The sequence below is a fragment of the Apus apus genome, chromosome 2 (assembly GCF_020740795.1).
Source record: "Apus apus isolate bApuApu2 chromosome 2, bApuApu2.pri.cur, whole genome shotgun sequence".
Classification (NCBI taxonomy): Eukaryota; Metazoa; Chordata; class Aves; order Apodiformes; family Apodidae; genus Apus; species Apus apus.
Window position 1 is genome coordinate 140,717,494 of NC_067283.1, and position 25,546 is coordinate 140,743,039.

Genomic DNA, 25,546 nt, shown 5'->3' on the forward strand with positions numbered 1-25,546 from the left:
AGGTTATCAAGCACTCAGTTCTGTCTCAGTTTTAATTTCACTGAAAGTTCTTTATGAAGACGGGAAAACATCGTATTTGTCTTTTGCCTCAATATTTATTAGCAACAAATGAAGCCTTTGACGGCTTGGAAAGATGATCTGGAAGGTGCACATTTTTTTGCTTTATATTAATGTTAAGTTGCTTTTGTTAGTTCTCGGAAAGTTGTTTTATAAAGCAATGACTCATGAATCTTGAGTACACTCAATGATTTCAGTAAGAAATCAATATGGTATTTATTTCACATTTATATCAAAATACAGTACCATTCAAACTAGTTAGATGTGACATATTGTAATTTGTAAGCAAGCCTTTTCTTCAGAGATTTATGATAGTTTTAATACATAGCTTTTTTTTTTTTTCTGTGATGACTAAATTAAAATCAGAATGCTAATTAAGAACAGGTTAAAAGGTTAAAATATAACATAATGTGACATGTTAATGAACAAAGAATTGAAATTCAGATATGATGGAAAATAATGTAAACAAATACATAATACAAATAACTTATTCAAGATAACATTTCACACAGAAGATGTTAATGTTGCAAACATTTTTTGTTTCTTAACAATTTTTACTATTGCATTTCAAGACATTTTTACTAAAATTTCCTTATTAGAAATTTTTGTTGCATCATTTTTAGCAAATAACAATTCACTATAATAGTTTTAAGAAATAGATTAAGGGTTGTGGAAAACAATACAAAAACCTGTATATTTCTTTCAAAAATAAATTGTAGTCTTCAAATATTCCAAGTATTCTTTCTACTTTTAATACAACTATATAAAAAATATTTAATCAAACTCATAGACATTGGATCAAAATCCAGTATCCTTTTCTACCCCAATTGTTATGCTTTATGACTAATGTTGGGGAGTCATAAGTGATGCATTATGGTGTATAACTGACATTCCTGAAATTTTAAGCATAAATTTCTGTGAATAAAGAGAGCAAAGTACATAAATGTTGACTACAGCTAAATCATATCAGCAGATCTGTCCCAGAGTAGAGGCAAAATTATGAGAGAGGATGATGTGTGCAGATTTTATTTACTTTAAAGAGTAAGACAATATTTTTTGTACTTTATGTGAAAGATTAGTATACCTGGTGATCTGTGCATTAGGCATAGCTGAATTATGACTTTTTTTCTGAAGGTGATTTATAATATGCCAGCATTATAAAATAGTATAATTTTGATTTTGGATAATCCAAACAAATTTCTCTTCACATACATTAAAAATTAAATAAATCGGTCCTTATAAATATAAATTTATAATTTTAATGTACTCAATTATTTTAGCAGAAGTCAAAGTTTTATCAATTAATTCAACATCATAAAATTACAAACATGCCAGGTTGAAAGGAACCTAGAATGTTCACCTGATCCAACCTTTTCTGGGAAAGGGAGCCTAGCTGAGATTATCTGACACTCTGTCCTGTAGTGACTTGAAAACCTCCAGAGATGGGGACTATACCATGCTCCTGGGGTGCTTGTTCCAGTCATTGATTGTTCTCACTATAATTTTTTTCTTTATATAAAGATCAAACCTCTTATTGTCTTCTCCATGTGGCTTCTTTTGAACTCTCTTACAGATAGGCAGATGACACAGGTCTGTGCTGGTATCCCAAGGGAGAGATGTCCTTGTGTAGTAGAAGTGTCGAGGTCCCGGTGGACAGTTGGTGGTGGAGAGTTGTCCCTTCCCACCAGGAAGGGGCATCCCCAAATTCCCTGGATAACACATTCCAGCACCCCACGCCCTCACAGTCAAGAATTTCTTCCTAATGTCTAATCTAAATATTTTCTTTTCCAGTTTAAATCCATTACCCCTTGTTCTATGTAAAAAGCCACCCCCACCCAGCTTTCCTGGAGGCTGCCTTCAGGTACTGGAAGGCTGCCACAAAGTCTCTGTGGAGCCTCCTCCTCTGCTGAGGAACAATCCCAACTTTCTGAGTCTGGAATCATAGGTGAGGTTTCCTGTTTACTTTTCTGCCTACCTGCTAGTTTAATTCACTTAGAGACACAATACTTATTTGTAGCTGATTGAACTGGCTTATCTCACTATAGAGATAAAAATATTTAAAATAATGTGGGGATCAAGGCTCCTTTACCTTACACAGACACCACTTCAGCAGAATAAATATTTGAATGTAAGTTATTTTAGTTTTCACTGTGGTCTGATGACAGAAATATAGATTTCCAGCAGCCAATTTTTTCCTTGTTCCTCCCTAAAACACTCAGAATCATTAAATAGTAAAGATTACTTCTGAAATAATTACACCACATCTTTACATTTATCGCAGAGGACAATTCTGAGTGGCCACACCACAACAACCAAATTGCTCCAATATGACTACATATTATACACAGCAATTACCAAACCCAAACAAACAAAAAAAGAAAAACATTTACTTCTGGGAGAAGCAAATAGATTGAGAATACTTTTGTTATTGTGATTGTTGTTACTATGTCAATAGAAAATGAGATTATTTTGGGGTTGGCCTAAAGTCTGTTCTCCAGAGGTATAGAGTCTCCTACTAAAAGTCAGGATTTTAGTAAACAAAAGAAAAAAAAATAGAGAAAAATATTTAGGAAGAAGCTTTTGAGAGGATTTCTTAGCTATCATCACCCACTCTTTGACAGAAAAGAGTATTTAGCTGGAGCACAGAGGATACAAACTTGTATCTTTTATTTGTCTGAGGAAACATGGGCTCAAGTTACACATAAACTTTCTCTAATGCCTGTACTATACAGTACTTGCAGATTTCTCAGGCTTTACAGCATGGAACTGGCTATAAATTGCACAACCTAAAAAGAAGGAAAAATTCATTGGAGACTAATTCTACTTCACTGTGCTACTTTTCAAGTCAACTCCCTGTCCCAGTTCATTTTATGAATCTGCTCACACACTCATGTGGGTATAGCACAAAGATGCCACAGAGGAAATATGAAGATAAGAAATGGCTAATGACTAGATGAAGTGGGAGTGCTTGTGTTGTACTGAAGTGCTGAGGAATGAGATGCAACTATGTTCTTATATATCTGAATACTGAAGCTGTAGATACTGGTGTCTGTGGCTTCTTATTTAGCATTCTGTTTCTTGTCAATCTTATTTTTAGGTTTTTTTACTACTCCGAGACATAAAATAACAAGGACAGAGGTAATTAAAGTAGGTTTTAAGGTGATTAAAGTTAAGTAGCTGCCATAGCTATTACAAGACTGTATGAATTCAGTCCTTCAAGGATTTTATTTGGATCCAGTGAAAGATCAGAATGTTAGATTAGTCTAATAATCAAGAGATCCAGATTGCTTTTAGAATTAATTCACTTTTTGGTGTATAAGACTAGCCTGTCAATGATCTGTATTGCACAAATAAACATTTCAGAATGCCTTGCATAAATATTATACAGAAAGGGCTCTATTCAGAAATGAATGAGCCATGTTTGTAAGAGAGACAGTGGGAAATTCTTACATTTGATTTAGGATTTATCTGGACCTAAAAAGTTTATGGAGTGTACCTGTTCTAACAGAACTGTGACTTGCCTATTCTGTAGATTGAAACTTGAAAGTTAAGTTGAATTTGAAAGCTGACAGATTTTCAAAGTGTGCTTGGGAATATTTTGAAACCCCCAAATTTCAATATGCAAACAATTACATGCACATTATAAGCATATGAACATGTTCATTATATATTTGCATGTTTATTATAAACATATAAACAGTGTGGATAAAAATGTGTGTAATAAACCATAAAATATTTTTTCTTGGAAAGCGAGGTTTTACTGTATTTTAATCCACATTCTAATTTTGACTTATATGTCTATGGTTAGTATGTCTGATTTCATTGTACTGTGACTCAGTTTTCAGTTTCTGTAATTCTGTCTTCAAAAATTGCAAAGACAAAATTTTGACCTACACATAAATTTAAGCAAAATAGTAAAATCTACTGTTAGATGTTAATGTTCCATTGGATGATTAACTTTGCTTTTACACTAACTTACAAATTATTTCCTGCTTGATACTACTTTCCCCATTCCTTTTTCCTTATTTCAGTATTTTCCCATCTTGTATATTATTTACTGAAAGTTCATTAATTTCTTCTGAAAAGACCAAGTACTGCTATATTATGAAGGAAATCCTGTAATCCTGTCTTCTTGCTTGTTGCTGTTCCCAAGGTATACAGGTCTAACTTATGATTTCCATCACTTTTGCTCTTAAATAGTAATAATTTTCTTTTACTCATACTTCTTGTTTGCCTGTATTTATCTTTCTTCTTTGTCCGGACTAATCCACATATAATTTATTGCCAGATACTTACAGGCTCCTAGCTCCTTTTCTGAGGACAAGACTATGTTAGAATACTTACAGAGCAAGTCAGCCAATATTTCACCTTATGCTGTCCAATCTTTTCCTATTATCTGTAGTCTTTATTTTCAGTTATAAAACAGATAAGTGAAACTATTTATAGTAATAGAGAAACAATTTTTTTTATTGCAGTGCTTGCAGTTTGTCCTGGTTTAGCCCAGGATGAAGCTAATTTTCCTTTTCCTGATTTTTTTCTCCTCAATCAGCTGTCTTTTAACTAGCAGCAAGTTTTCCAGCTACTGGACTGATAATGTTGGAATGTTTATATTATTTCCTAGATGCCAAGGTCACTTTGCTCTGCCACCTCAGATGTTACAGGGAGCAGAAGAATCCTATCTGTAACCCTCCCATAGTAAAGAGTGGACTAGACAGACAGCAAAATTGACCAAAATATTCCATTTCATATATCTATGTAAGTTCAGTGTAAGGTCAGAGATAATGGAATTCAACTTCCTTCCTGCTTCTTTCTTCCCTTCTCTTCCACCGATGGGTGTCATCCAGAGAGGACTCCATTTATCTTTCAGCATTGATCCTTAGGCTCATGCATTCTTGATCCTCATAACTTTCCTCTCAGCTCCTGTCTGCTCTGCCACTCTCCGGGACATTTTGGGACTGTTCACAGCTCAGGAGATGCCCTGGGAGTTGCTGGGGTTGAGGGGAGGCAATAGGGTTTTGCACATTCCTGAACACATTTGTACATGACTGTACATATTTTCTTTTATCATTAGTATTTAATTAAAGCTGTCTAGTTTAGTTTTCAACACAGAAAGTCTCTCCCCCTTTACTCTCTCTCCTTTCCCTACCTGGGATGGAGGGGAAGTGAATAGAGTGCATTAAAGACAAAAGATCATAGGTCAGTTAGAAAGTATCACTAATCAAGCAATTCCTAGCCATTGGCAAGGTAGGAAGTAATGTAGCTTGATGTTGGAAGGACAGCCTCTGAAAATTAAAGTCTCTCAGTTACTGGTATTAAAAGTGCTATATAAATTACTAAAATGTAATGTAATATTATTAGGGTAAAGCTGAGGTCGAGCATCCTGTAAATTGAGATTAAGTATATTATTCTTGACAGTGTAGACATCATTAGACATGTATAATGTCTATGAAGAGCAATTTATGAGAGAGGATATAAGTAATTGAGCTTGACATCACCAGTCAGCCAATTCAGACTTCTCTTGTCTTGTGCATAAGTTGTACAAATCTTCAGAAACGTTACTTTATGCTAGAACTGGAAACATAAACCTGTACAATAACAAGTCAGAGACACAAATTTCTATACTAACACAATAATACATTTGTTATTATTTTGCAATTGATAAATGACACATAAAATATTAGCAGAAAAGTGGGAGGTAAGAGATGAAAGGTAAAGAAATAAAGCTGAGAAAGAAAAGGGTGGGAGGAAAGAAAATAAAGATGAATGCCTTTCCCAAACACCATAAAACTCAAGTCAACAATTTCAGAATGAAAGATGAGAGAAAGAAGTACAATGACAGTCAAGGAGAAAACTATGTTCAAATTCAGTGCAGTTAACTGATGTAAATTATGCAGTCAGGTTCTGTTGTAGTATTATCAACAAATACTATGAAAAGTTAATATTTTATACTAAATGGTAAATATACTTTTGAGTTAAATGATGTCTGAAGTTGTTAACTGAAAGAAACTACACTCAACCTTTTTTGAATATGGTAGTAGCACCTTGCTCATAGGCAACTTTAGTTGTAGAAATCTTGCTAATTTGTTGACAGGTGTTTACTAAGAGGGAAAGGAACATACACATGTTGATAAATATATTAAAAAATGAAAAGAACGGAGGGCATTAGAACCACACAGGAGTTGGTTAAAATGAAGGAAATTATACTAAATTCTTTCTCTAATTCCCAGAAAGCATTTAATTATTTTTTCTTCTTGGTTCTTTTTATCTATCTGTTCAATTAATTAATACCTAAATGAATAATTGGAATTAAGTCAGTTTTCAAGTAGCTTTGGAAATGCAAAGTTTGTCTGAAACAACATCAACACAATCTGGTAGAACTGAGTAAATACCAATCAGTTCTGTCTAACTCATGGATATGAATACTTGGGTAATTATTTACCTATGTTTCCATAGAGTAAATATATTGCATCTGCTGAATACAACATGATAGAATGCACGGCAGAGAGTGGATGCACTACAAAAATCTATATGGCTACATGGCTGAGTTTACAGTAGCAGGCAGATCAAGGATGAGATATAGGACTACTCTTGCAGAACTGTGGGTAAGCTATGTAGCAAACCACTATTTCTCAATTAACAGACTGGAAATAATCATATAGGTCTGCCACACGAAACACAGGACAAAAAAGGCAGAGTAACAGCGGTAGCATCTGCCACAAAAAATGGAATCTCTACATGTTTTCTAATTATCTAACTGAATAGCACTCTTTCCAGTCTGTGAACACATGCTATGCAGACCCACTTTGGTGATTGATCCTGAGAACACATTAAGTGGAATTTTAATCCGAGTAGAAAAGAGTAGGCAAGCAGGCAAAGAAGTTTACATGACTGTCTTTAAGCCAAGATGACCAATATCTGCAGAAGAACTCACCATTTGTTATCATAAAATTATAGGCCTGACTAATCTGGTGGCCTTTTACTCTGGAGTGATTGTTTTGGTGGATAAGGTATGAGCAACAGATATTAACTATCTTGATTTCTGTAAGGTCTTAGACACGGCTCCACACAACATCCTTGTTGCTAAATTGGAGAGATATGGATTTGATGGCTTTACTATTCAATGGATAAGGAATTGGCTACATGGCTCCATCCAAAGAATTCCAATCAAGGACTCAACATCCCAATATAGGTCAGTAACACGCGGTGCCTCACAGTAGTACATATTGATGTCAACTACCTAGACTTGTGCAAAGCATTTGACACCATCCTGAACAACATCCTCTAAATTTGAGAGACATGGATTGACAGATGGACAACTTGGTGGATAAAGAATTAGCCGGATGGTTGCATTCAAGGAGTTGTGGTCAGTGGCTTGATCACAAATGGAGATTTGGTCCAATTGAACCAGCACTGTTCAACATCTTTGTTGATGGCATGAACAGTGGAATTGAGTGCACCCTCAGAGAGTTTGTTGTCAAGACCAAACTGTGTGGTGTGGGTGACAAGCTGGAGGAAGGGTCTGTCATCCAGAGACAACTTGACAAACTTGAGGGGTGGGCCTGTATAAAAATGTGTGAAGTTCAACAAGGCCAAGTGCAAGGTCCTACACCTGGACTGGGGCAATCCTTGATATCAGTACAGGCTAGGGGATGAAGGGATTGAGAACAGCTCTACAGAAAAGGACTTGAGCATACTGGTGAATGAATTATTGTACGAGTTGGCAATGTGTGGTCACAACCCAGCCATCCATATCATGGTTTACATCAAAACAAGAGTGACCAGCAGGTTGAGGGAGGTGATTCTGCCTCTCTACACTGCTCTCATGAGACCCCACCTGGAGTACCGTGTCCAGTTCTGGAGCTCTCAACACAAGAAGGATGTGGAGCTCCTGGGGCAAGTCCAGATGAGGGTCATGCAGATGATCAGAGGGCTGGAGCACCTCTCCCATGATCTTAAAGAGGATGTATAAGAAAGATGGAGACAGACTTTTTAGTAGAGCTTGTTGTGATAGGACAAGGGGTAATAATTGTAAACTAAAATACAGTAGATTTAGACAAGATGTAAGGAAGATTTTTTTATTATGAAGGTGGTAAAACACTGGAACAGGTTGGCCAGAGAGGTGGCAGATGCCCCATCCCTGGAAGCATTAAAGGTGAGGTTGGGCAGGGCTTTGAGCAATCTGCTCAAGTTGTAGATGCCTCTGCTTATTGTAGGGGTGTTGGACTAGGTGACATTTAGAGGTCACTTCCAACCCAAATAATTATTTTATTCTATGATCATTAGTTGTACGTACACAAGTTTTTAATTTTGCATTTTAATTTTATTTGCATTTTTTGGAAGTAACCCTGCTTTCAGAAGCTAAGCATTTGATGGACCCAGCATGTGAAAAGCATTCCTGACACTTTGTTTTTGTTTGTTTGGGGTGGCTTTTTTTGGTTTTTATTTCTCGTTTTCGTTTTCTTTTGTTTGGTTTGCTTTTTTTTTTTTTTTTCTCTCTACCGATTACTGTTCCTTTGCTGGAATGTTAACAACTGCAAATATATATATATATATGTATATATACATATATATACATATATATATATATATATAAAATCATAGAATCATGGAATCATCAAGGTTGGAAAAGATCTTCAAGATCACCAAGTCCAACTGTCTGCCTTACAACCCCTAGCCACTAAACCATCTCCCGAAGCACCATGTCCACCCATTTTTTGAACACCTCCAGGGACGGTACCTCCAAAACCTCCCTGGGCAGCCTGTTCCAATGCCTCACCACTCTTTCTGTGAATAAATTTTTCCTAATATCCAATCTGAACCTCCCCTGGTGCAACTTGACCCTGTTTCCTCTTGTCCTGTTGCTAGTCACTAGGGAGAAGAGCCCAACACCCAACTCACTACAGTCTCCTCTCAGGTAGTTGTAGAGAACAATGAGGTCTCCCCTCAGCCTCCTCTTCTCCAGGCTGAACAGCTCCAGCTTCCTCAGCCTCTCCTCATAAGACCTGTTCTCCAGACCCCTCATGAGCCCAGCTGCCCTTCTCTGCACCCTCAATGTCCTTCTTATACTGTGGTGCCCAAAACTGCACCTAAGGCTCAAGGTGCGACCTCACCAGAGTCGACTAGAGTGGCAGGATAAGCTCCCTGATCCTGCTGGTCACACTATTCCCACTCTGCTGGGCAGCTCTCCAGCCACTCCTCCCCAAGCCTCTAGCACTGCTAGGGGTTGTTGTGACCAAAGTACAGGACTCAACACTTGGCCTTATTGAAACTCATGCTATTTGCCTTGGCCCATTGATCAAGCCTGTCCAGATCCCTCTGCAAAGCCTCCCTACCCACGCAGATCAAACCTCCCACTCAACTTTGTGTTTTCTGCAAACTTACTGAGTGTGCACTTCATCCCCTCATCCAAATTATCAACAAAGATGTTAAACAGGAGCAGCCGCAGCACTGAGCCCTGGGGAACATCACTCGTGATCAACCACCAACTGGATTTAACTCCACTGAACACAACTCTTTGGACCCAGACATCCAACCAATTTTTTATCAACCAAATCATGTGCACATCCAAGTCACAAGCAGCCAGCTTCTCTAGGAGAATGTTGTGGCAATACACACACACACACACGATAAGGTACAGTGATCCATTTGTTACAGAATGCAGAATATATACAAATATTTGATAATATTTGCAGACTGTATGAAGACATGTATATGTTTTTACAAAATGTTTTTAATGAAATAATATTGCATGGTCACTGAGGCAACTTCTAATATGTAACCTATTTTTTAATAATTTCAATCTGTCTATTATTTAAACCTATGATCCCAAATACTGAATTTAATATTAATGAAAGAGATTTTGAAAGATGAAAGGAATAGCATATCTCATCCATAACCAAAAGAATTGCTATAAATAAATAAATAAATAAATAAATAAATAAAAAGAGAACAAATTCTGTAAAAATGGCATTTAAATTAAATTAACTTAGCTTGTCAGTATATAGGTAGTGAACCACAGATGAAAACCTTTTCTAGATAAATAAAAGAAAGTACCACCTGCCGTATTGCAAGACTTGAACAAGTCAGATTAGATTGTAAATGTTTCTTACCTAATATCACTTCAGTCTCCTTCTAGATACAAATTATTGTGGTCTTATTTCTGTGCAGTCATATCTGCATTACAAAGCAGGATAGAACACTTAAGAAAACTGATGGTAAATTGAAAGAATATGGTGATATGGACTTGTCTTCTGAGCTGAATTAATAATTACACAAACACACATACTCACACACAGTGGTATAAATTGCATGCATCAGATATGTGCATTATTACTTGTAAGTTTAAACTATCCACGTTTATTTAGGAATAAACTGTTCTCTGTTATGTATCAGCTAACAGGTAGACATCAATATAAAGCAGAGGATGTTTTATGGTTTACTCTAGCTTTGCTCATAGCATATTGTTTATTGGCCTATATATTATCTCCGTGTTAAAACGAGATTCATTAATCATTACACTGAAAGGCATGAAGTAACAGTGAGGCCTAGCTAGTGTAAGAAGCTGAGTTAGGTTTATTTTGTAGACTGTAGTTTAGAACACCATCCTTACCCTGCATCTCTGAAATGCTTATCATTACTAGTTAGCACCTGGTTTTCAAAGCTTCTTTGTAATTTCTATGGCAGTAGGTGGGCCATATATTTAAAAAAATGGAAGCTATTTTATCACAATTTTGACATATGTCTAGTCCCTTTCACATTCTTCTGCAAGAATAAACAGAACTGGTATATGTTATAGCTACCTTGTGTTGATAATTTCTTCTTTAAATATTTGAAAAAAGTGAGAATCTTCTTCTAAAAGAGAATGAATATGAGGAGTTAATTAAAATCAGTAGTTTCTTAAACTGCTTACAAAAAACTAACATCACAAAGGTAACACAGAATACAAAACTTAAAGTTGTTTGAGCTACAGATAATCTTACCTCTGCCAGTTGGAGATACTTAATCACTAAGTCAAATAAAACCCAAACCTTTTCTATTTTCTAATGTGTAGAAGAAGAAATTTCAAGCCAAAAATCACTATAAGTTTAACTTAATTATGTTAATGAATTAATATAAAGGAAAAGGTGATTGGCACTTAAAACATAAAGAATGTTGTTGGAAGGGAAGAAAGAGATATTTTTTCTGTATGTTTATCAGGTTATGGATAATTTTTCAGACCCACAAAAAATAGCTTTATGTCAGCTTGTCCCAACTTATGTTTTGGAGATATACATGAAGGAGGGTCTGCCTGATAACTTCTAAGCAATTAAGCCAGATGATTTCAGGGGCAGTATCCAAATAACATCACATGTAAGTCTTTGTCTGCTACCTAACAGATGATGACAGTTCATAGTTTTTGGCTAATTCTTATTAAAACTAATGAGACAGTTTCTACTGACTTTACAGAATATTGGATCTGACCAACGTCTCTGATTAAAATGAACAGAGTAATTTCTGTACCTGCCATTAGTACTTACAAATAGAGAAGACCTCTGTCCTTACTCGACATATTAAAAAAATTAAATTATTTCATAAAATTACTTCCACAATTAATTTTAAATTAAACTGATCATGTGATGTGAATTATCAGAAAAGCCAGGGTACATGAAGACGCCCAACACCACACAATGGTGAACATTAGAATTGTTAGCATGCTGTTACAATACCTTTCTGTTATCAGTTTACTGTTCACTTTCTCATTCTTTTTTTTTCAGGAGTGATGATCATAATGGTGACAATTGTACATAACAAGTCTGAGTTGCATGTAACAGCTGATATTTTTTTCTTTTTAAAATAAAGATTAATAAAGATTTCATCTAAACACTCCAGGATTCCAGAAACCTAGGAAAAACATGAGGATAAGTAGTTCCAATATAAGAAGTTAAAACATTTTGTGAAAAATATTTTAAGTGCTCTTCAGGCAGCACAAATCTGAGACTTATACAATCATAGGTTTAAAGTTTTATGTGTCATGCGAAATATTACATTTTTACCAAGTCTGTGCCCTCTATAATGATACTTTGATTGCTAGATTACTACAGATTCAAAAGTATTAGTAACAGTTGATGCATCACCAGCTACCTGCATCTGTACTAGTAGCAGAAAAAACAGTGTTTTTCTTCCTTACAATGTCATTGGAAAATATTTTTTCAGAGGTTTTTTTTGGTAGCAAAAATCCTCAAACTGTCCTGCATACTCATCTATAGCCATAAGCAAAATTCAGTCTTTAGCAACATCCTTAATATTTTGTATTGGGTTGTATCACAAAAAACTATAGCACGGAATGATTTTTCAATGAAAATAAGGCCATAAGAGAAAAAAAACAAAACAAAACAATAAATCTATTTTTCTCTGCTTTGTTACTTAAAGGAAACAGAAAAAACCCAAACATTGGAGCAGGTTGCCCAGAGTGGTTGTCGAGTCTCCATCCTTGAATATATTCAAAACCCAACAACACATCCCTGAGCAACTCACCTTAGCTGATCCTACCTCCTCTGAGCATGGGAATGGACTAGACAATCTCCTAAGCTGTCTTCCCACCTGAATGATTTTGTTAAGATTTTATGGCTGATATTTCATTTGTTAAGCAAGCCAGTGAAGTGGCAGGGAATATTTTTTGCCATATAATCAATGTCGTGCTTGAGACAATGTGATCTTTATGTACCCTTTCCCTCCTTCTTGTTTGCAGTTAGTGTTTCTATATTAAATAATAATCATATGGTTGCATCCTATGACATTTTCCTTCATCACCTTTATATTCTTTTACTTCTTTCTCTGTTTTATGTTACTAAACTTTAAGACCATGTCTATTATTTTTATGAGCATCTTACTTAAATATGTGTCATATTTTTACAAGTGGAGGAGAGAGACAGACAATTAATTTCTCTTTGTTTGTTTTTTGTTTTGGTTTTTACCTAACGTCAGGTAAAGGACGCAAGATCCTGACTGGAAGAGGCCCCACCTATGAGAGCAATAAAGCAATGTTGTGTTTGTGAAATTTGCTATATATCTGTGAAGTAGTCCTGTGGAAAGCAGAAAGGTGAACCACATTTCATGTACTGCTCATGATTCTTAGGGAGACAGATTGCCATTAATGCAATGGCCATAACCTATGTTTCTGAAACATGCCTATGTCTGTTTAATCACATTTGGGGCTTGCTCAGACTCTAAAAAATCTTGAATTTGAAACATTTTTAAAAAAAAGGGAAGGGTAATTTATAAGTAGAAAAGTACAAATATAAAAAATAATATTACTTTACATTATGTTTATAGAAAATTATGTCAGGGTGATAAATAAGCTTCACGAAAACTGCTAGAAAAGTAATTCAAGTTCCAGGAACACTGGTAATATTTTATCTGAAATAAGTTTAAGCAGTAACTTGATAAACATCTGAGTTGTTTATTACAGAATAGAAGATAGCTTAGGTGCCTACAACACAGCAAAAGCTGCTATCAAAAATCTGAAGCTAGAGGAATTCAGACTACATGTAAGGTAAATATTTTTATCAGTGGAATGCCAGAGAGCAGTGAAAGCCAGTTATTCTCAAAGGGATGGGAATCCAGGAGCCAAGGCTGACCCTATGCAGGCTGTGCCCTTACTGTTGGGAAAAAGTCGTGCAAGGACTGAACACAGGGGAAGGGCTGACAACAGGTAGTAAGGTCCATCAACGTGACAAGCAATTAACCATGTCCAGAATCCCTCCAAGACCTCACCTGGGAGCAAAAAGAGAAGGGATCAGGAACAGGTGAATGCAACCCAAGTCATAGGGCTGAGTGATATATCCAGGGGACAGGGACAAGGCTGCAGACCAGCACTTCTACAGTGTTGCTGGGGCAGGTACGGTAGCCCTGGAAGTGAGATTAAATGAGGCACTAGGTCCATATGCATGGTGGTTGAGGGTCCCATGTGAGGCTGTTAATACCCGTAAGGCTGTGAAATGATGTTATGGATTCTTCACCACTTCAAGATCTTTCAAGTGATATTGTTATTGTTGCAACTCAGCCAGGATGTGTTACGTACTGTTTTTTCAAACATGTTGACCATGATTCCCTTGCTGACACAGCATTCTAGCTGCTTACAATTCTGCTTCACTGGCATTAATACATATAACTAGAGTCACATTTATAACATTAAATATACTGTAAATGGATAACTCTGCATCATTTTCAGATGAAAATTAGACTCATATTTAATGCAATAGCATGCAATCAATACAGTTTAGAAATGGTAGCGTTGTTTCCTGTCCTATTGATCATGCATTAGATAAATGCAAAAGCTTTTGCTGACATACAAAGATGAAACCTTTGCACTGGAAAGCAATTTTCTCAGCCAAGTGAAATTTCTTGGTAATTTAGATGAGACAATACAGATGTTTCCTATTTTTTACTGACTGAAAAAAAACCACAAAAAAACGAGGCAGGACACCGTTCTGACAACATCAAAAGTCACAGAGCCACTGAAATAATGATTGGTTTTTCCCTTGGGTTTTTTTTTCATAAACCTTTATTATTATATTGCAACTTTATAATACTTATTTACAATTACCTGTTGCATAAGACACTCTATTTACATCTACAATTCACAGTGATCCTTCAAGTCTATCTTCTTTATTTTCTTTTTTAAATGTCCTGAAGTTACTTAGAAAGAATGAGTTTGAATGAGATAGTCAGTACTTCTACTGACACCTTCTAATTCAATCTCCAAATAGCTGCATTTTATTTTAAGCAAAATTTAATCAGGATCCAGATCATACTTGGTTCACATTGAATGTGAAATCAAGTGCCTGTAATCCTCTGTGTTTGAATTTTAAATATGCTTTCAACTGTGGTTGTTTTTTTTGGGGGGGTTTGTATGTTTGTTTGTTTGTTTGTTTGTTTTCAAGGTATCCAAATGCATATTTCAGCTAGTCAATGCTAATTTATTATCAACACATATGGTAGATTTATACCTAAAAATATATAGTTAAGAAGTTAGGAATCTGTGTTTGAAAACTGAGTCTGGAAAATTCTTCTGCATGTTTGACATTAATTCTAATATATGTTACATTAACATTTCACAGGGATTAACAAGAACATAGAATAGGGTGTGTGTGTGTGTACATTTCTCAACCTACTTCTTAGTGTATTTCCTTCACACTATTATATCTTTAAATATTTCTTTGTAATCTTCTCCCACTCTATATATGTTTTTTCTTGTTCTATTCACTCTTTCAGGAACAGTTCAGGAACTTCTTACAATCTAAGTAATCAGAATTCATAACTAAGCACAGATCTTTTAAATGTGCGTATCACTGTTTTATCTGACATGTTTCTGCTTAGCATTCACATTCCAATTCTGATTTTGCTCCTGTCTTAATCTTTAATACTGTCTGGATTTTCATGAAATGTTATGCTCAGTTATACCCATATAATCTCATTTATATATATGGTTGTAACTATGCTTCTGAAATGAATCTGTTCCTGTCAATGTTATTGATACAATAAGAAACACCAGTTTAAGTATTCATAAAAGCTTGTATTTAACTATGGCTGAGTGATGCATAGTGCTTATGTTAGCTGTTTAGATTACAAAATCAGTCGAAGGATGGAGAGAAGGACCTTGGAAAGGTGATTCAGTGCTCTAGCAGTCTGATCAGTGAGCTCACACTAGTTGCTCATCAGAAATGTTAGCTGTGAGTCTGATTTCCTACACTATCAGTGGCCACATGGCTGCTCACTCAACTTTTCTCCCCACTGCTCCACTGTGGGATGGGGGAGGACAAAGGCCAACTAGAAGATCAAGACGCCTAGACAATGGGCAAGGAGGGTTCTTCACCGATTAAGGTTCCAGAAAAAACAGACTCAACTTGGGGAAAAATAACAATTTAATTTCACTCTAATCAGATGCACACAGGACACAGACAACACAAAGAGCAGGGCTTGCATATGTTACCCCACCCCTCCCTTCTTCCTGGGCCCAAATAACTTTGTTTCCGGTTTCTCTCCCTCCTTCCCCCCAGTGGCACAGGGGGACAGGGGATGGGGTTTAGAGTCAGTTCATAAGCTGGTGGTTCTTGCTGCTCCTTCCACCTCAGGAAGAAGGATTCTTTACACTCCTTCCCTGCTTCCCCACAGGGTCGCTCCGATGGGAGAGAGTCCTCCACGACCCTCTCTGACATGAGTCGTTCTCAGGAGGTCAGAAGCAAGCTGCTCCAGCATGGGCTTCTCACAGAGTCATGGGCTGCTTCAGGAACAGACAAATCCCCTGGCGCTGGGGTTTTCCAAAGCTGCATAATTCAAGTCCACTGGCAGCAAATCTGAGTCCACTGGCCACAGAATCCAAGTCCACTGGCCAAGTTCACCTCTCCTGGCACCTTCAGGGAATGTTCCACCATGTTTCTCCATGAGTGCAGGGGGACAGCCTGCCATCTCACCATGGGTTAAAGGGAAACTTCTGCTTGGGCACCTTCTTCCCCTTCTTCCTCATCAGCCACTCAGGATCTTCACCCTAGCACTGCCTTTCACCTCTCCAGCTCAGCTCTTCATTTTTTTACTGCTTGCTCTGCTCAGGTCTTATATCAGTTCTTTTGTATGTTAAGTGCAGAGGCGCATCTACTGTCTTTCTAATGGCTCCTTGGCTGGTTTTGGAGCTGGGGGGACTGTCTCAGCATCTTACTGGAGCCATCCCTGGGGCCCTTCCCCCACTACTAAAAATCCCACCAAACCAGCACACTTTCCATTAAAATTGTCTTTCCCACATGTGGCAAAGGAAAGAATAAGAAAGACAAGAAGCTCTGTTGGATTTTGCTTGTGACAGTTAATACCTAAAGATGAGATAGATAGAGGCAATGACCTTTTAGAATAGCAAAGAAGTGGCAACCCAGGCATATTTAATAAAAGTTATTGCACTTTTCTAACAATGTGTATTTACATTTAGGTTCTGAACTTAGAACTAAGCATGCATTTAAGTTGGTAAAGGGTCAGAACCAAAACGAGTTACATACTCAGCCACACCAAAAGGAATTGACATAAATGTTGCACAGAAGAGCTAGTCCTTCTTTAGCTTTCTATGTTTTTAATCTTCCTGATCAGAAATGCTAATACTCACTGAATTACAGACCCCTCCTGTCTAACACATTACTGTAAAGTTGGAATTTTCTTTTCCAAGGATCTAACTGTGCACGTTCTGTGGACTTGTTTCAGAGGCCTTAATGAGAAACACAACCGTCACACAAGAAACACAGTGTGATGTCATATTCAATATCAAATGAGTGTTATGACTTCAAATCTCCTCTTATAGTCTGACTTGTGTACCAGGATGCAAAAATTTTCAGCTTGCCTTAACTTGTACTGTATAAGATACTGAATTGCAGGACATTTTCTATTAATTTCCAACACAAGACATCCCGCTTGTATGCAGTCCCTTATTATACAAATTTAAGAGTTGTTTTTCAATTATTTAAAGCACATCTGTGCAAACTAGGAGTATGCTCAAAATAAACAGTATTGTCATCCTGTTTAACCAAGCTACTGCTTTACTGTCTAAAGCACTCATCTTGCTAAGGTCATAGGTTGCTCTTAGTTGCCTCCCTGAGCTCCTGGCTTTTCTGTAGGGTCAGAATCATGTCACTTAACTCCTCTATGCTTTGTTGTCAGAGAAAAAAAAGAGAAGGAGGCACTCCCTGTTATACATGCCGTAAGTTTTAAAGTTTATATGTAATTTAGGAACAACTCTATTCTTGCTTTGTGATTAGATGCTACGTGGTAATCTACTGAAGGATGTGAATGCAAAATTAGTCCCTCTGCTATCTTATTTGCCTTCCAGACATTTACTGATTTTGTCAACTAGATCAACTTTAGAGATCTAACTTACAATTCACCTAACTTGTCAAGGAAGACTAGAAGGTTATAGCACTGACAGAGATATAAATGTGAACTGGAAAGGAAGATAACTTGTTGAAAAAGAGGCTGGTATGACTAGTCTTCCCCTACTTTTCATGGACATATGTGTGAATGTACTTTACATTTATGTCTCCATATGATCAGTAGATCTGATGTTTCTGGGAAGAGTCAGATTCAGTTCTATGCACAAACCGCCGGAAAATGCATGTGTGAAATTTCATTGAGCATTTCTGGGAAACACTGGATTTATTGTCATGCCATGCAATGACTGCTTGGTTTTAAGACTAACTTAACAGTCTTTTTGAGTTCTCTGGATTTATGCCAACACCTTGTAAGAACTTCGGTTGCCAAAGCATGATATAAAAAGAAAACACATTCAAGAGGATTCCAAGTTCTAATGCAATCATCACGAGAAGTTCTTTTATAGGAAGCTTGACTTGGGACAGCTCATCTCCTCTGGTCATCCAACTAAGAAAATCTCATTGCAAGGCAGTTCTATAAATAGCAGAGTGATCAATGTAGCCAGAGACATTTAGAGAATTTAAATTTAGGAAAAGCATTTATCTGGTTAGGCAAAAGCTTATTTCATTTTTCAGTTTGCTCTTCTGTGGTCTCAGTATTTTCTCTAAATTCTTCAGGACAGGACCTATACAATTTTTAAAAATTTTTATTTTTATTTTTTTAACTGGAAAATGGCAAAAAAATGCGTCCTGAAATATTTATGTTAGGATAAATATTGGTAGTGACAGGGTAGAATAAAATGTGTGAGTGGTCATTAGACTCTTGTTTCAGGGGAAAACCAAGAAAGATGATGGAGTTAATAATAAAAGGTATGACTAAGAACTTCCTGCATGACATGCCCACAGTCATAGCAGTGACATTAATTTATCTGAGATCTTGTTGCAACAAAAAGTGCTGTATTCTGCATATAATTTAAAATCCTATATGTTACTTGTTATAAATGAAGATTAATGTGATATCTATTGAGATTAATGCAGCATATAACAGTCTTAAAGTAAAGATGAGAATACGCTGAGGAAAAAAAAAAAAAAAAAGCTGCTCTCCCCTCCCACCCCCTTTTTTTCTTCTTTTAATCTGTGGACCTGCAGGTATTACTGTATCCCACCATCCCTTTAAAACTATTATAAATCATAGAACCATAGAACATAGAATGGTTTAGGTTGGAAGGGACCTTAAAGATCATCTAGTTCCAACCTCCCTGCCATGGCCAGGGACACCTTCCATTAGATCAGGTTGCTCAAAGCCCCATCCAACCTGTTGAACACTTCCAGGGATGAGGCATCCACAATCTCCCTGGGCAACCTGTGCCAGTGTCTTACCACCCTCACAGTGAAGAATTTCTTCCTAATATCTAATCCAAATCTACCTTCTTTCAGCATAAACCAATTTCCCCCTTGTCCTATCACTACATGCCCTTTAAAATTTTCTTCCCCAGCTTTCTTTTAGGTGCCCTTCAGGCACTGGAAGGCTGCTATGAGGTATCCCCAGAACCTTCTCTTCTGCAAGATGAACAAACCCAACTCTCTCAGCCTTTCTTCATAGGATATGTGCTCCTCCCTTATGATCATCTGTGTGGCCTTCTTATGGACTTGCTGCAACAGCTCCACATCCTTCTTGTGTTGGGGGATCCAGAACTGGAGACAGTACTCTAGGTGAGACTCAAGAGAGCAGAGGGGAAGAATCACTCCCCTTGACCTGCTGGCCATGCTTCTTGTGATGTAGCCCAGAACATGGCTGGCTTTCTGGGCTGTAAGCGCACATCCCAGCTCATGTTGAGCTTCTCATCAACCAACACTCATGTCCTTCTCCTCAAGGCTGCTCTTAATCCATTCTCCACCAAGCCTGTACTTGTGCTTGGGATTGCTCTGACCCAGGTGTTGTACATTGCACTTGGCCTTGTAGGGCTTCATACATTTTGGATAGGCCACATCTCAAGCTTGTCAAAGTCCCTCTGGATGTCATCCCCTTCCTTCAGTGTATTGACCACAACACACACCTCTTTGCTGTTGACAAACTTGCTGAGGGTGCACTCACTTCCACAGTCCAAGTCACCAACAAAGATGTTCAATGGTGCCAGTCTCAACACTGACCCCCTTAGAACGCCACTCATCACTTGTCTCCATCTGGACATGGAGCTGCTGACCACAACCCTTTGACTGCAACCATCCAGGAAATTCTTCATCCACCTAGTGGTCCATCCATTTAATCCATATCTTTCCAATTTAGAGACAATGATCTGATGTTTGACAGTGTCAAATACTGCACAAGTTCAGGCAGATGATGTCAGTTGCTCTTCCCTCATCCAATGATACTGCAACCCTGTCATAGCAGGACACCAAACCTGTCAGGAATGATTTGCCCTTAGTGAAGCCATGCTCACTGTTACCAATTACCTCTTTATTCTCCATATACCTTAGCATAGTTTCCAGGAGGATCTGCTTCATGATGTTGTTGGGGACAGACATGAGACTGAGTGGCTTGTAGTACCCCAGGTACTTTTTCCCTTTAAAAAAATGGGGTTTTATTTCCCCTTTTTTCCATCTTGAAACAAAGAGAACTTGCAGAAAAGTAGACAAATTATACAGTCATCAGAGTTCTGCATTTTAAAGTTGACTTAATCAGCTAATTAATGTTTGAAACCTTGAAAGTTGTTTCCATCCAGTAAATATGTAGTAGCAACAATTTGAGAGAAGACTGTTTCAATTTTTAAGCTATTACTGATTGGCACTATGCAATATCAGACTTTCACATAACATAATGTCCAATTTCAGCTGGCTTCTATAAAGACTCATAGTTTATGTCTATTCCAATCAATAGAGGGGCCAGTCCCTGTTTTGCTTTTTAGAGAGCAAGTGTCCCAGTGTAATTCACCTCCAAATATTTATATTCTCTTCCACAGTAAAAAAAAAAGTTAGCTTCATTCATGCTATCTACCCTTTGGCCCATTATTCTCTTAATTTTCTATTCTCTAAATTTTCATTAGTATGTCAGCTTGAAAGCCCCTTTGAATCAAGAAAGAAATTAGTGATGAAATATGTTTGACATGGTCCTTATTATAGACATAAAAAGCACAAACTTCAGTTCTTTGGAACATGTGGCATAAAGAAAGCCAAAATCCTCTTCCCAGATTGCAAACCAATTTTTTTTTTTTTCCTGAACACTATGAACTTTCTGATCTTATTTTTATTCTCTGCTTGCCTCTGTACTTTTCTTGCTGCTTTTTTGCATTGCTCCCACATTCAGACATATCCATCTCCATTATTTTTAATATCACATTCCACTGAAAGCTTTTTTTCTTCCATGTACTTAGGTTTTGATCAGCTTCACACTCTGTTCATTTTTTGTGTGGTTGCTGCCATTGTTTCATCTATCCTTTTTTATAAAGAAGCCTAATCACTTCTTAAATATATCTTCAGCAAAAGATAGATTGCATATTCTCCAGTTTCAAAGAGCCTTGTGATTGCTTATAGCTCAGAGATACTCCTGCTGTTAGAAACCAAATTCTTTGTCATAATACATAGCTGAATGGAGGCATCTCCTATGCTTGATGTCTTTGAAAATTACATTTCCTGCTGAGACAAGTCACTCTTTTACTACAAATTTCTTTTATGTGGTGAAGTTTGCTTAAAAGCATCCAAGCAGTTCCCAGAAGCAACTGTTTAAAGGCAGAATACAATAAAAAATTCAGAATTTCAACTGGCAACTTCCACAACTGAGAAAAAACATAATTCTAAACTGTGGGGCCACACATCCTAGAATATTAAAAAGATTTAATCAAGGCAAACCAGCTATAAATCAAGGCTATAATTCTGCAGGAACATAAAGGCAGTCAGTAAAAAACAAACCAAAGCAATAAACAAATCATTAAAAAAATACAGCCTTTTGTGTAAAAACTTGGCTCAGAGTAGCTGTGTAAAAAACTAGATTATACAGGAATATTCACTAAATTACTTTATTTAAATCTGTAAGAGTTTTGACTATAATAAAAGGAAGAAAACTGCAGTATTATAATTTCCAGGATAGTACAACATTTTGCCAATAAACTGATCTACGTTAGATAGTTCCTAGTGCAACTGTTGTGTAAAGAACAAAGGATCATCTCTAAGAAGAATTTCGTAACACTTAAGAAAATGCAAACAATCTTGTTTAGAGAAACCACAGCCACTGTGATGCAGACCAGTGAGCAAATGAAGGGAAGGCCATTGTGATACATGGACTCTTGATCTATAAAATTCCAGAAGGTAACATTGGAAAAGTGTTGGCAGGATATTTGGCTGTATAACACTTCTTTTAAGATAACTTAGGTTGCCTGGGAAGATTATTTGGTAGCCTGTAGCTGTTGCAATAACATATCGTCCCTTGAGGATCCTAAAATATATCAGAAAGTGAACAACTGATTAGTTAAGACGTGTCAGAAACTGGTAAGCAAGCCCAAAATTAAGGATTTTCTACTAACATCCAGGAAAAGAACGAGTCCAGTGTTCTGAAAGGACAGTTTAAAACTATTTCCAAAGTCAAAGTTTAGAACTTACGATTCAAGCATCTAAATTTATGAAAAGGGAAGGAAGGCAGGAAGGCAGAACGGAAGGCAGGAAGAAAGGCAGGTGGAAGGAAGGAAGGAGGGAAGGAAGGAAGGAAGGAAGGAAGGAAGGAAGGAAGGAAGGAAGGAAGGAAGGAAGGAAGGAAGGAAGGAAGGAAGGAAGGAAGGACGGACAAGTAAGTCATTAAAAGAAAGAACATTGCTAGCTAAAGACTTGATGACGCAAATTAAAGAAGAACACAACACGCCCGTAGAGTACATCCAATACAATAATATATGCATATTCAGTCATTAATATTAAGGGCAAAATCTGCAGGAGCTGGTAGACTCCTTTGGATTCTAAAAGTATTTTTAGACAAAAATATGGAAATTAAACTGATTTTTCATAGGACATCTCCCTTCATCAATTTTCTGATTTGTCTAGAGTACCACTTTGCTTATAATTGTACCAACAGTTGTGGAAGTAAAAATTGGTAGATTTCCACTATATTTCTTCCTTGTACAAACTCATTTCTTTGCTCTGAAATGTTTCTGTTAAATATGGGTTGAGAGTGTTGTCTGGCTTGTTCCTAAGTTCAGTGTGAGATCAATAAACTTGAAAGGTTGGATATTTATCCATAGAATCAGAATTGCAGTCTGCTTTATGGGTCGACTGCAATTTATCACCCACAATATTTCTCAGTCATATTCTGACTGGAACCTGCTTTTAGGAGACTATGAGCTGGTCTTGTACGATAACACTTTCTCAACTGTATTGTAAAGAAAATGGAGGTTTTCATTGATGTATGATCTTGGCATATATAGATGACAGATACATTTATTTTACTATTTGCATTAAGAAAAAGAAGTTATAGAAATAGGACATACTGGTTAGGAACAGAGCTTTACTGCAACATTTTGTTGGCCAAGGTATTCTCTACTATTTCAGCCATTTCCAGATGTACATAACAATGTCCTCCCTAGGACAGCAGCACTCCAGCAATGCAATAGCAGCAGCTGGTGGAATTTGAATATGTTTGCTATCATTTGACATTCCCCTCCCAGATGCATCCAGGTGCCTTTTGTATTTGCTCCCTCATTCTTAACTTGCATAGACATTGCAGTACAAGTGTTAAATAGACATGAGTTAAAAAATAATACAAATATTTGTTTTGCATCTTCACAGATTAAAAATAAGTGACTTGTCACTGATACAAAATCTTACTCTTTTGTTTTAAAACAGTATTAAAGATGTTCATTCCAACATACATTTGTAGATATTGCTAATTAATGTTATTATACTTCAAAATGAAACTCAAGTTTTAAGGTAGTAATTGAAATTTCACACAGCAGTGACTAGTTACCTTTCTTAATTTGAAAAAAAATGATTTAAAATTAAGACATTTTAACTCACTGAGAGTTAGAAAATTTATGGTAGTTATGAGAAAGTAAGACTGGAAATGTAGACAGATGTATTAACAATGCACTTCTAATGATAATGAATTATTTTTTTTATCAATAATGAAATGTACTATAAATCAATATTTAAAATTATTCAGTATCTAGGGAGCTAATGAAAGGTGTATAAATCCTACATTTTTGTAGGACAATCTAGTTGTACTCCAGGTGTATATGATGGTGATAAAAGTAAATAGTAATTTAAAAAAAAATTAAAATTATTTTTTTAACTTACTAAAGTTTAATTGAAGTATTACATTTAGATATTTGTCAATGTACTTAAACATCAACCTATATAATCTTTAGTTGAGTGACAGACTTATTTAGCGTGTTTTCAAATGTATAACTAGAGACAGCATTTGGATCAGAAATCCAATTACTTGTAAGTTAGAATTAATGAATCACCTCTTAATGTTTCTACTTAGATAAAAGATGACATCTCATTATATTTTTGGCCCAACAAAGGGATTTTGTAAGATGATCAGTTTTACTGAAATTTATCTTGTTGTAGCAGAAAATATGGGCTACACTTAGAAGGATCAGACCTCCATTCAGGGAAAGGGATTTATTTCTTATTCAGGGTGAACAGTGCTATTTTCTGAGATATAATCATCCATTAGATGCAAGATGAAATGGCATTCAGGAAAAGAGTAATTGAAATGTGTGCCTCATTTTTCTGTAAGATGCAACTTCAGTTCCGTGTGTTCTGGTACTGTTGTTATTTTCCTTTGTACCTTCAATATTATTTTCTTGTTCCATCAGTCTGGGAGGTTATGGTATTTATTACTTTCAGTTAATGAACATTTGGTTTTTGTTATATATGTGTGTATATATATGAAGTAATTATTCATTCCCCTAATTTGTCTTTCTTACTTTTTTCTTCATATTTTATGAAATAAGTTATTAATCTGGAAGGCCTCCCAGAATGAATCCTAAGGATCAAAAGCTTCCAGGCATAAAGCTAATGGGAGAGAAGTGAGAGAGGTAACTGGCATAGGGCCAGGGCATGACATGGGATGATGAGCAGGTTATCACCTGTTCAGGGTTAGACTGGCACAAGGAACAGACCCAGTTTGAGAACAAGTACCAGAACTAGCTAACAGGTTTACAGTAGTCTTGCTAGAGCAATTAGCATGCCAGAGCAGAGTATTTTGCTTCCATTACCCAAGTTTTCCCACTTAAAGCTAATTCAAATATCTGAAAGAAGAACCCTGGGAACTACCAACCTGTCAGCCTCATGTTTGTGCCAGGGCTGTAACTCCTCATTTTTAATACATTCAAATCCAGGAATGTGGATGAAATCATGCAAATAAAGTTTTTAAGATTTGAGTGGCTTAATTTTTTTAAAAATAATATCTAATTTTTGAGAATATTTTGATTTTTTTTTTACATTTGTTTGAGAGTAATTACATCAAGTAAAGTCTTGGAAAATCACTTCTGGAAAAATTAATCTTTTTCTCTTGGTTTTAATATAAATGTACATATATTTTGAAGAATAAAAGAAATAATTTCTTCTAAATTTTGTTTCTGAATTTTAAGTTCCTTTTTAAAGAAAACATGCAACTCAAAAGA

General features: G+C 36.4%; 1 pseudogene; it reads right to left on the reverse strand.

Moving 5' to 3' along the window:
• Nucleotides 1-8,734: 8,734 nt before the first annotated feature.
• The window catches only part of LOC127380819 (uncharacterized), a 45,685-nt pseudogene continuing 28,873 nt past the window's right edge, over nt 8,735-25,546 (reverse strand).